The sequence below is a fragment of the Sinocyclocheilus rhinocerous genome, unplaced genomic scaffold (genome assembly GCF_001515625.1).
Source record: "Sinocyclocheilus rhinocerous isolate Xijiao unplaced genomic scaffold, SAMN03320098_v1.1 scaffold3493, whole genome shotgun sequence".
Taxonomy (NCBI): Eukaryota; Metazoa; Chordata; class Actinopteri; order Cypriniformes; family Cyprinidae; genus Sinocyclocheilus; species Sinocyclocheilus rhinocerous.
The window spans coordinates 144,347-155,730 of NW_015647951.1; the positions used below are offsets into that span (position 1 = coordinate 144,347).

General features: G+C 37.5%; 1 pseudogene; it reads right to left on the bottom strand.

Annotated features, from left to right (window-relative positions):
- Positions 1 to 11,384, bottom strand: part of LOC107709405 (cGMP-dependent 3',5'-cyclic phosphodiesterase-like) — a 48,881-nt pseudogene that overhangs the window by 33,394 nt on the left and 4,103 nt on the right.

Genomic DNA, 11,384 nt, shown 5'->3' on the forward strand with positions numbered 1-11,384 from the left:
ACACACACACACACACACACCCACACACACTACATTGCATTCATGGTATATGTTTAATTTGATTCAAACCCATAAGTTGCTGTTTGGGTTACAGAAACACACACACAAATAACAAGAGAAAAGAAAAACTTACTGGAAAACTGATTTCCTCTTCCAAAACTTTATCTCCGACAACCTGCAGAGAAAATACTCTGTGAGAGAGTGTCTGTTTTTGTGTGTGTGTGATTATAAATGTCTTTACTGTCACTTTTGATCAAACTAATGCGTCCTTGATGAATAAAATTCTTTAAGCATCAAAAACTGTGTTCAACATTGATAATAATCAGAAATGTTTCTGGAGCAGCAAATCAGCATATTAGAATGATTTCTGAAGATCATGTGACACTGAAGACTGGAGTAATGATGCTGAAAATTCAGCTTTGATCACAGAAATAAATTATAGTTTAACAGATATTCACATAGAAAACAGCTGTTTTAGATTCTAATAACATTTCACAATTTTTTACTGTATTTTTGATCAAATAAATGCAGCCTTGATGAGCAGAAGAGACTTAATTCAGAAACATTATAAATATATATTTATGAGTGTGTCACCTGACAGAAGAGTTGGTGATTGTCTTCAGACACCAGCAGTAAACAGCAGCACTGCGACTGAGTTTCTGTCTGCAGCTGAAAGAGAAACTCACACACATCAGAAACGCACCGCATGCATGTTTGTTAGTCATTCAGACCTGATTACACACCATCATAATAACAGATGATGAAAAGCTTATAATAACTAGAAATATATATTGACTATTAAAATACAATTTTCCATGATTTTGTAACGATTTTATTAATTTTATTATTTGTAAAATGATAGTCAGTTATATTAAATTCTTCCCTCTGCTTTAATGCATTTGATTTTTTGTCCATCCGGATGTTGTGGATCACAGAATGACTAAACGACACATGAACACCAGCAAACAAAACCGGCACTGAAACGAAAGTAAACTGCAGGAAGATCATCTGACAGAAAGATGTTAAATCAGACATAAACGCAAACAAATGGAGTGTCATGTCAGGAGCTGGAAGCTGAACGAGCCACAGAGGAACGGAGACGGCTCTTCAGCTCTTTACCTTCCGGAGTGATTTATTTGGAGAGGCGACAGACAACATTCATTTTTCAAACCAGCAATTCGTAAAATGTTTTCCCTTAATTCAGACTGAGCGGCGTAATGTAATCATATCATTTCAGGGATTATTGCATTCTGGAGATGAAATTATGTTTAGCAATAACGCAGAAAGGGGTTACGACTCAAACGTCTGTGTGTGTGTGTGACAGAGAGAGTGTGTGTGTGTGAGTGTGTGTGTGTGTGAGAGAGAGAGAGAGAGAGTGTGTGTGTGTGTGTGTGTGTGTGTGTGTGAGAGAGAGAGAGAGAGAGTGTGTGTGTGTGTGTGTGTGTGTGTGTGTGTGTGTGTGAGAGAGAGAGAGAGTGTGTGTGTGTGTGTGAGAGAGAGTGTGTCTGTGTGTGTGTGTCCTTTCCTCACTACAACTGAATTGAAACAATCTGAATAAATAGAGATAAGCTTATTATGCAAATGATCCTTCAGGCACTGACCTGTACAACACACTTACACACTCACACACACACACACACACACAAACACACACACACACAGAACATTTTAAATGTGCAGTTTTTAAATGTTTTTTCTTGGTTATTATGAGTGAATGTTAAGGGAACATTCCATTGTAACATTTTGCAAACATCATGGGAACGTTACATTTGAATGTTCTCTGAATGCTCTGAAACAAGTCGCAACATTTAAAAACCGTCAGACGAACTGAAACATTCTGAGGTGAGAGCGCTGCTTCAGCAGAGTGGATCTGTTTCCTCATTTATTGGAGTGACAGTCTTGTGTGTTTATGAATGAGGACATAAAATAAATCATTTATGCATGACAACAAAAGCAGTAAAATAAAATAATGCAATAATGCAAAAAGGGGTCATGGCTCCAGTATTTATGTACAACGGGTATCGGTCATAACAAAAACAGACAATAAATAAAATAAATAAAAAATACGTTCTAAGAACATTTTGCTAACGTTCGCATTGAGCTAAAAATTAAAATGTTTAAAACATTCGATTTTAAAAACTTTTTTCTTGGCTATACGAACATTTTGCAAACGTTCCTTCTGAGTGTTCTCGGAACATTTAGTAACATTTAAAAAAACATTAGATGAACGTCCAACTGAAACGTTTCAGAAATAAAATGATGTATAAATAACATTTTTGTGTTAACATTTTGAGATAACTTTGCACGAACGTTCCATTAACATTCCTTTAAGAACACTTGTTCATAACTCTCAGAGAATGTTCCTTGTTAGCTGAGATAATCGTACATATTTTAACTGTGCTGTCTTCACATGCTGTCTATGCAGGCAGCTCACTAGGTTTGAGAACGGAGCCGATGTCTGTAAAACAATTCATTCTCAACACAAAGTCTAATGACACCGAAGAGAAGATTATGTGTGTGTGTGTTTGACTTGTGCACGAGGTTAATTGTTTTGTGAGCTTGTTTGGTTGCGTAGTTGTAATTGAATAAGAGTCTGGAGGGATTGTAGATCAGTGACCTTCATGAGGAGCTGCAGGTGTCTCAATAACACTCTTATCACAATCTCAGCTGTAAATAAAAGCCAGCCGACCTTCCTCATTCATAAACACACAGGACTCTCGCTGCAATAAACGAGGAAAACAGATCCAAGACTCCAGGAGCAGAAGCGGCAGCTGGGTTCTCTGTTCTCTGTGTGTTATGAGTTTATACTTACATAATTGATGACTTTCAGCTGCAGGGAGGCGGCATCCAGATCGTACAGCTCACCTGTCAATCACACACAACTCAACACAATTACACTGATCCATCTGATTGTCCAAAACTCACCGCCAGCTGTGGGTGGTTGCTAGGGTGTTGCTATGTGGCTGTAAGCTCAGTGCTTCCCACACATAGACTTTACCTGGGCAGGCCGCCCAAGTATATTTGGTAACACATTTTTGCTTTTCATTTTTTTTATCCTCTTACACTTTTCTATTAAACATTAAAGCTTTAAAGTTTAAAAAGCTTTAAAGTAAAAAACATTAAAGTTTTAAAATATATTTTTATATTGCAATCATTTCACATTCAATCTTCAAATTAATGTAGAAACAACATAGACTTAAATATTTTAATATTTGTTTTTTTATGACTGAAGGTGAGTATCACTGATACCAATACTACTGATGTCTCTATGAAATAGTTTTTTTCCTAATATTTAACCGTTGACTAGCATTCAACATTACAGTATAATTGAGAGCTGTCAATTTTAACAATTATTAGACTTTAAAATATATTCTAATTTAAGTGAACTTAAAACAATCTTCACATAAACCCAATCTTCAAATTAATGTAGAAACAACATAAAGACTTAAATATTTTAATATTTGTTTTTTTATGACTGAAGGCGAGTATCACTGATACCAATACTACTGATGTCTCTATGAAATAGTTTTTTTCCTAATATTTAACCGTTGACTAGCATTCAACATTACAGTATAATTGAGAGCTGTCAATTTTAACAATTATTAGACTTTAAAATATATTCTAATTTAAGTGAACTTAAAACAATCTTCACATAAACCCATTATAATAAATGTAATATTTAGCTACCTGTGCCTAAATTAAATATACAGTTATCAAACACTAAATTCTAAATTAAATAGATGAATCCTTAAAGCTACAACAGTTATTGATTTGCTCTTTTTTTCTTCTGTTCTTTGATGAACAGCATCACAGCAGCTGTTATCAGGTTATTTTGGCTGCTTTAAGAGCTGCTGCTGCTGAACGTGACATGGATCTGACACGCTTCGTAGTTTCTCATAACTCTTTACCTTTTCTGAACCACTGCATTTCAGAGACATGTTCTTAAATCTGACTCATATAACAAATACACTGTAAAAAATGACCGTGAATTTAACGGTAAAAGACTGTAAAAATGCTACAGTAAAAACCTGTTAAATGGTTAACGGTAAATTCCCCTACTTTTTTTACAGTGTACTTACATGCACACAGTTTTAAGGCAGCTTTAATCGCCTTTTCGTTAACTTCATGACTTAACTGACGACATAACTGTGACATTGCATGTTTATAGTTTCATTTGCACTTTAATATGAAATGATACAGGCTACAGCATGCACCGCCGCATTTGTGCGAGCAATTGAAAAGCACGTGTTACTAGCACAGTATAACGGCTGACAGGACAGGAGAACTGGTTTTTACTGACATACGGACTGACAGCATCTCATCTGACCACAGTTAAAGGAGTAGTTCACTTCAAGAATTAAAATGTCCTGATAATTTACTCTCCCCATGTCTTCCAAGATGTTCATGTCTTTCTATCTTCAGTCGCAAAGAAATGAAGGTTTTTGAGGAAAACATAACAGGGTTTTTCTCCATATAATGGACTTTAATGGGGACCAACGGGCTGAAGGGCCAAATTGCAGTTTCAGTGCAGCTTCAAAGGGCTCTACACGATCCCAGCCGAGTAATAAGGCTCTTATCTAGTGAAACCATCGCTCATTTTCCAAAAAAAATAAACATTTATATACTTTTTAACCACAAATGCTCGTCTTGCACTAGCTGGACTTCATGCATGACGTAATCACGTTGGAAAGGTCTTTTTATTCTGGAAGTGAACTAATCCTTTAAATATTTAATTTTGATCATCATTAAAGTGATTTTTTTTTCATAGAATTGTAATATTTCAAATGCATGCTAATGGTGTAGTCGAGGATTTTTGTGGTAAATGGATAAAAAGTACTTAATATCCCCTAAACACAGCATAATCTGTATCAAATCTGTGTCACATGTAGTAGACCATTTTTGTGCCGTGGGTAATAGGAGGATATGTTTCAAACCTGTGGGAAGCACTGCAGCTATAAAGTTAGTCGATGATTCTTGTTCTGAAAGTTACGTTATGTCACACAGAATATCAAACTCTTTTATTCCGCAGCTCTTTAATGCTGCAGTACCACAGATGTGTTTTGCGTGTTTCTCACCACACAGCCGTAGGATCTTGCGGTCGAGCTCTCTGTAGTCTGTGTGGGGGTTGGGCTTCGCTGGTGCATTGTGGGATTGAGCATGTGGCCGTTTGGAGCATCTCTGAATGTCTCTGACTCGCTTACAGGCCACAGTGAGCTGTTGGGACACACACACACACACACACACAGTATAAACAGTGTTACTTGCATTCTGACATTCACAGGTAGTAATGCTTATCCAGAAAGTGTCAGTAAAAGATCTACTTACTTTCATAAATATCTCACACGACTATGAATGTGATATTGTGTTTATACAACAGTTCAACTGCACAAGTGTGTAAATAAATAAGAAACAACCACAGAGTGTCTTAAAAAACATTTTGTGAGCGGAACTACTTCCTTCCGCCACAGATTCAAATCTCAGGTTGCCAGTTTAACAGCTCCGTTACTCATTCGAGAATGTTACTTTAGAACTAGTAACGATGTAACGTTGAGTTACTTCATTGAAAGCTTATTGTATCACTGTATTATGTGGAGTAGAGTATTATCAGAGAAAGATGGACTGAGAGTGTGACCCTCTGCATCTGATAAAGCATTCACTCTTCAGCTCAGTCTCATATTCACAATAAAACAATAGTTTGAATGTCCACGGAGGAAAGCGATATCTTTGTCGTACTGTCCTTTCATCTGTTAAGGGTGATTTCTCATGACAGCGCTGCTCACTGCATTTGTTAACTGCGTCCTACAAGCTGTTGTTTGAAAGTAAAAATAACATCCTTGTTTACAACAGCGTTTCAGTCTCTTTCAATATAAAAGTCTTTAAAGCTTACTCAATTAAGAAAAACTGTCACTTGTCGCATCTAATGAAGGAATAATGTCACTAAAATCACCACCACGAACACACACAGTTTCCCATTAATAAATATTATTATTAAACAATATTATTTATATGAACTATTTTTATTGAATAATAATATTTAATAAACAACAACAGCCATCATAAACGTTGCTGAGCAATTCAGTCAAAAGTACAAAGGCAGTGCTCTGATATACAGCATTAAATTTACATGAAATATAACGTGATGAGAAGAAATACGGCTGTGAGAAATACGGCAAGCGCAGTGATACTAGTGATACTAGAGACGGTTCCCGTGACGATATTGGGTGAACAGACCTCTCAGCCAATCAGATTCGAGGTAGTTTTTTTTTCATAAAAACTTTTCTTCATGACAGATTTTCGGTGACCGAGAGAGCTCAATGCGCTGCAAATGAAAAAAACACATGAAAATAGAAAAAAAACAACTGCAAATTAAGAAAACATCTTCATCAATTTGACAACAAACGCACTGCAAATTCTTACAGCACGACCAAATACAGAAACGCGCTGAAAATACAGAAACGGGCAAGAATACAGACCACAACAAGCAGGATTCTACATTCTACATGTGCCAACTGTTTTTGGTTGTGTTGTGAGAATTTGCAGCGCGTGTGTTGTCAAATTGATGAAGATGTTTTCTTAATTATGTGTTTTTTCTTTTTCAGCGTGTAGATCTCTTTCGGCCACCGTACAGATTTTTTTCAAACATACATATATAATTAACAGTAATTATGTTCCCTCTAGCCTTTTTATAGCTAACTAACGAACTGTGAACACTGGAAGACTTTCCTGAGGTAATTGTGACACTGACCACAAGCTGTTTTATTGACCTCTTTCTTTCGGGTGAAACGCTGATTGAGCGATTATATGAGACGTGATACATTTCTGTCAGTTGTACTGTATTTTTAAACATACCTTCTTAAGTTCATTCATGTTTATTTCGTGTTATAACTGGTGGTAATGTGGAAGAGACTGAACAGAAGTGCTACAGCGATCTGTCACGCCACATTTAAGAGCGTCAAAACGGCATGTATTGTTTGAATTCTGCGATAAAACTGACATTATTTGAGAGCTGAGAATTTGTTTCCTATGAGAAGTAACAAAGAGCAATTGCGATTACCAAATGGGAGGCGCGCTACAAATAATGTTAAAAGAAGTGATGGAAACTGCGGATCTGGCAACCCTGACTTGAACAACGGGTGGGGTCAAATAGAACCAGCGTTAACTGCGACTTTTTTTTTTTTTTTTGTAATTGCATTGCGTTAATGCGTTATTATCGTGTTAATATTTAAAAAAATATTTCAAAATATATGTATTTTTAAATAATTATAAACCCAATGATACATCACAAAAACTGCTGATTAACATTCATATTAATCAGTATTGTGCTCAGGCTGTCGCCAGCTGAAAAGGACAGTCATTTCAGAGCTTGAGCAGCTTGAATACAAACATGTATTTTCCTCAATTTTAAACTCGTATCGACTTTAACCTTCACCTTAGGGCACAAACTGAAATACATTTGCTCTTCATTTCTCAGTCCTTTGATCTGTAAAGACAGAAGTGGAATCACGATCCCTTTTTCTGATCTTCATTTGATTTTCATCAAAAGCCAAATAACTCTGTCCGTTTCTAAATGGCCTTCAGATTCACTGCTCGTTCAGATCTGTTTTATTTTCTCTCTCTGTCATGTTCGTGATATTTTCTTACCGGCACACACACTCTTTAGAGAACACTACAAGGGCAAACGCAGCTAATGGAGGACGACAGGCTTTCATTTCTCTGCTTCTGTTCCTCCGGCTTAAGGTCCTTCTGTCCTTAATTAACAGAAGGACACTGCAGCACAGTTAAATGATACGACACGAGAGTGTATATGACCACATCTAAAGAGTGTTAAACAGTGACTATATTCACATCAGAGCGGTTACTATATTGTGTTTTAATGCCACTGGATTGACCAACCAGAGGACAGGATAATGAATTTACATTATACAATACAGCAAAACAGAATATTACATTAGAAACACACTGAACGTCTATTCAACATGTGACTACTGAAATCTATTGTTTCTGCTTATAAATCTTTCTCTTTGCTTTCACTATTTGTTTGCTCTCATCGTAAGATGCTTTTAAAGCATCTGATGTAAAATAATAAAAAATCTAAAAATGGATTATATATATATGTGACCCTGGACCACAAAATAAGGGTCAATTTTTTTAAATTGAGATTTATAATATCATTTAAAAGCTGAATAAATATTCTTTCCATTGATGTATGGTTTGTTAGGATAGGACAATATTTGGCTGAGATACAACTATTTGAAAATCTGGAATCTGAGGGTGCAAAAAAATCTAAATATTGAGAAAATCAATCCTTAATATCCTAATGATATTTGGCATAAAAGAAAAATTTATAATTTTGAACCATACAATGTATTGTTGGCTATTGCTACAAATATACCCCAGCGACTTATGACTGCTTTTGTGCTCCAGGCTCACATATGTATATAATGAATGAACAAATAAATAAATAAATATTTCAGTAGGAAGCAAAGCTTATTTTAGGAAAATAAAACAAAATAAAAAATACAAACAAATATTGAAATACATTGTTTCTGCTTATAAATCTCTGATGCTTCTTCTTGCTTTCATTTGCTATTTGTTTACATGCTTTTAAAATGTCTGATTTAAAATAAAAAAAACTTTACAAATTAACAAAAAATAAATAAATAGAAGTATTTTAGAGTAATAACGATAACTGTGGTACTATGGTGAATGTATGTAAGGGAGAAACTGAATCTTGTTTTTTGGGAGGAAAATAAATAAATAAAAACAATAACAATAAATAAATAAGTTGCAGTTGGAACAATAATGGCAAATCTGTAATGGAGAGAGAGCTAATCTTATTCTTGGAGAAAGAATAAAAAAAATAATTTATAGTATTATTGTCAAATAATTCTGTAAGATAGAGAGAGCTAATGTCATTTTAGGGAACAAATAATAAAAAATAAATAAATGAAAATATACTGAAATCTATTGTTTCTGCTTATAAATCTCTGATGTTTCTTTCTCTTTGCTTTCATTGGTTATTTGTTTGCTCTCTTGTTTTTGCTCTCGTCGTGAGATGCTTTTAAAGCGTCTGATGTTAAATTGCTTCTCTAATCAACCGAATCAAAGCTCTGTGGAGAGTGTGTGTGTGTTCTGCTGCTGCTGATGATGATGATGGTGGTATGATGAAAGCTTTTGGACCCTTATCACCTCAAATAAAACCTGAGGGACGGAGGCGGTTTGGCTCTTGACTCACCGAGATAAACATGAGGATGAAAGAGCCCTTTCTGAAATATAGCAGAGTTTCTGCACAAATACTGCAGTAAGAAGACCTATTTAAAGCTTTGAATTGAAATGATATGTTCTTATGGATCTATTCACACAGGGGATGAAGATCTGTTTGTGCTACATTTATTTATTTATTTCCTTTATTCTTGGTTTCATCTCTGCTCTGCTTTGATTCTCTGGGCCGGGTTTCCCAATAACGATGGATCTTAGCTCTTAAAGGGTTAGTCCACCCAAAAATGAAAATTAGCCCATAAATTACTCACCCTCAAGTCATCCTAGGTGTATATGACTTTCTTCTTTCAGACGAATCCAGTCGGAGTTATATTAAAAATGGTCTTTGATCTTTCAAGCTGTTTAATGCCACTCAGCGAGTGTTGCATGCATCAGTCCAAAAGCAGTTAAATAAAATTCGTCTGAAAGAAGAAAGTCATATACACCTAGGATGCCTTGAGGGTGAGTAATTTATTGACTAATTTTCATTTTTGGGTGAACTAACCCTTTAAGAGCGCTCTCTACGCGCGAGGTTACGAACGCTCGCCGCAATTCAACGTGCGTTTCCCAAAAATGCCTTTAACACGAACACGCTCTTCGCTGTCCGTTTGTCAAGTGCTGAAATATTACCTTACCTTACCACCTGATGTGGATTAGAAGAAAAAAAACTTTTTAAAAGATGAAATTAATGTTCTTCTGGAGGAGGTGGAGCGAAACAAAAATGTAATTTTCAGCAGATTAAAAGGACACCATACAAATAATGAAAAATAAAACATATGGGAGGATGAGGCTTGCAAGGCCCTCCATTTCTGTGCCAATTCTCTTGCCAGATCAGTCAGATAATATGATTGTTTTATGGTGATTCGTTACGTTTCTATCATTTCTTGTGCAATGTGAAATGCTTTCTATATGTAGTTATTTCTCATCCTATTGTGCAATGTCTTTTGCAGGTCGTGGGTGTCACAGATCAGCCAGACTCAGCCACCTCCCAATCACAGCGAACACCTTCACCTGAGTACTGATCACACGCACCTGTCACAAATCTGCAATCATCAGCTCCCCTTCAAAAGCACACACCTCACTTCACTCCAGTGTCCGGTCTCGTTTCAACGAAGTGGACTCTCTCTCTATGCTATCCGTGAGATACATTGAAAGACTTACCTGCCTGTTATACTTACCTCCTGTGTTTCCTCCAGTGTGTTCTCCTGTGTTCCATTCCCTAGTCCGTTCCAGTCATCAGCTCTGTGAAAACTCTGTGTACTCTTCAACTGAGGTGTGTGCAGTCCTCTGTCTCCCTTCCACGATCTCCTGTGAGGACCCAATACAGTGTTACTCTCCTCATCTTCCTTAAAGACTGATATTAAGCTCAATTACTCACCTGCCCGAACCATCTGCACCACTTGTTGAAAATAAACGATATTGTATTTTTTTTAATCCTCTGTGTGAGTCTCCTTCCGTAACAAAAGATTGGACCCTGAAAAGAAGTAAGCGGCGCCTCCTCTCCCCGTTTTAGTTCCGTTTTTGAATAGTTTTTTGTTTTGTCCTTGTTTCTCCCCACAGCATGCAATCGGCTGCTTGTTTCTCCGCCCTCGCTCGCCGGGATCTCCCCTTCTACGAGTACGCCGGGGAGTTTTGCAAGCTCGCAGCGGTGACGGCGATGGATGACGCCACCCTCAACCATCTGTTCTGGCTTGGGGCCAACACCCATCGCCCTTTGGACCTCCCAGACACCACTGGACTGTGTTGGAGAGAAGGTGTCTTCCGGTGTCTGGGGAGTATCCGGTCCCGAGCCAGAACCAGTCCGCTGCCGTCCGCGGTTCACCCAAGGCATCTGACAGTTCCCCAGTCAAGTCAGCCAAGCGTTCATGTGGCAAACCCAGGAAGGGCTCCTGATCCCCCGTGTAGCCCAGGAAGGGCTCCTGATCCCCAGTTTAGCCCAGGAAGGGCTCCTGATGCCCAGTTTAGCCCAGGAAGGGCTCCTGATCCCCAGTTCCGCCCAGGAAGGGCTCCTGATCCCCAGTTCCGCCCAGGAAGGGCTCCTGATCCCCAGTCCAGCCCAGGAAGGGCTCCTGATGTTTCGTTTAGCCCAGGAAGGGCTCCTGATCCCCAGTCCAGCCCAGGAAGGG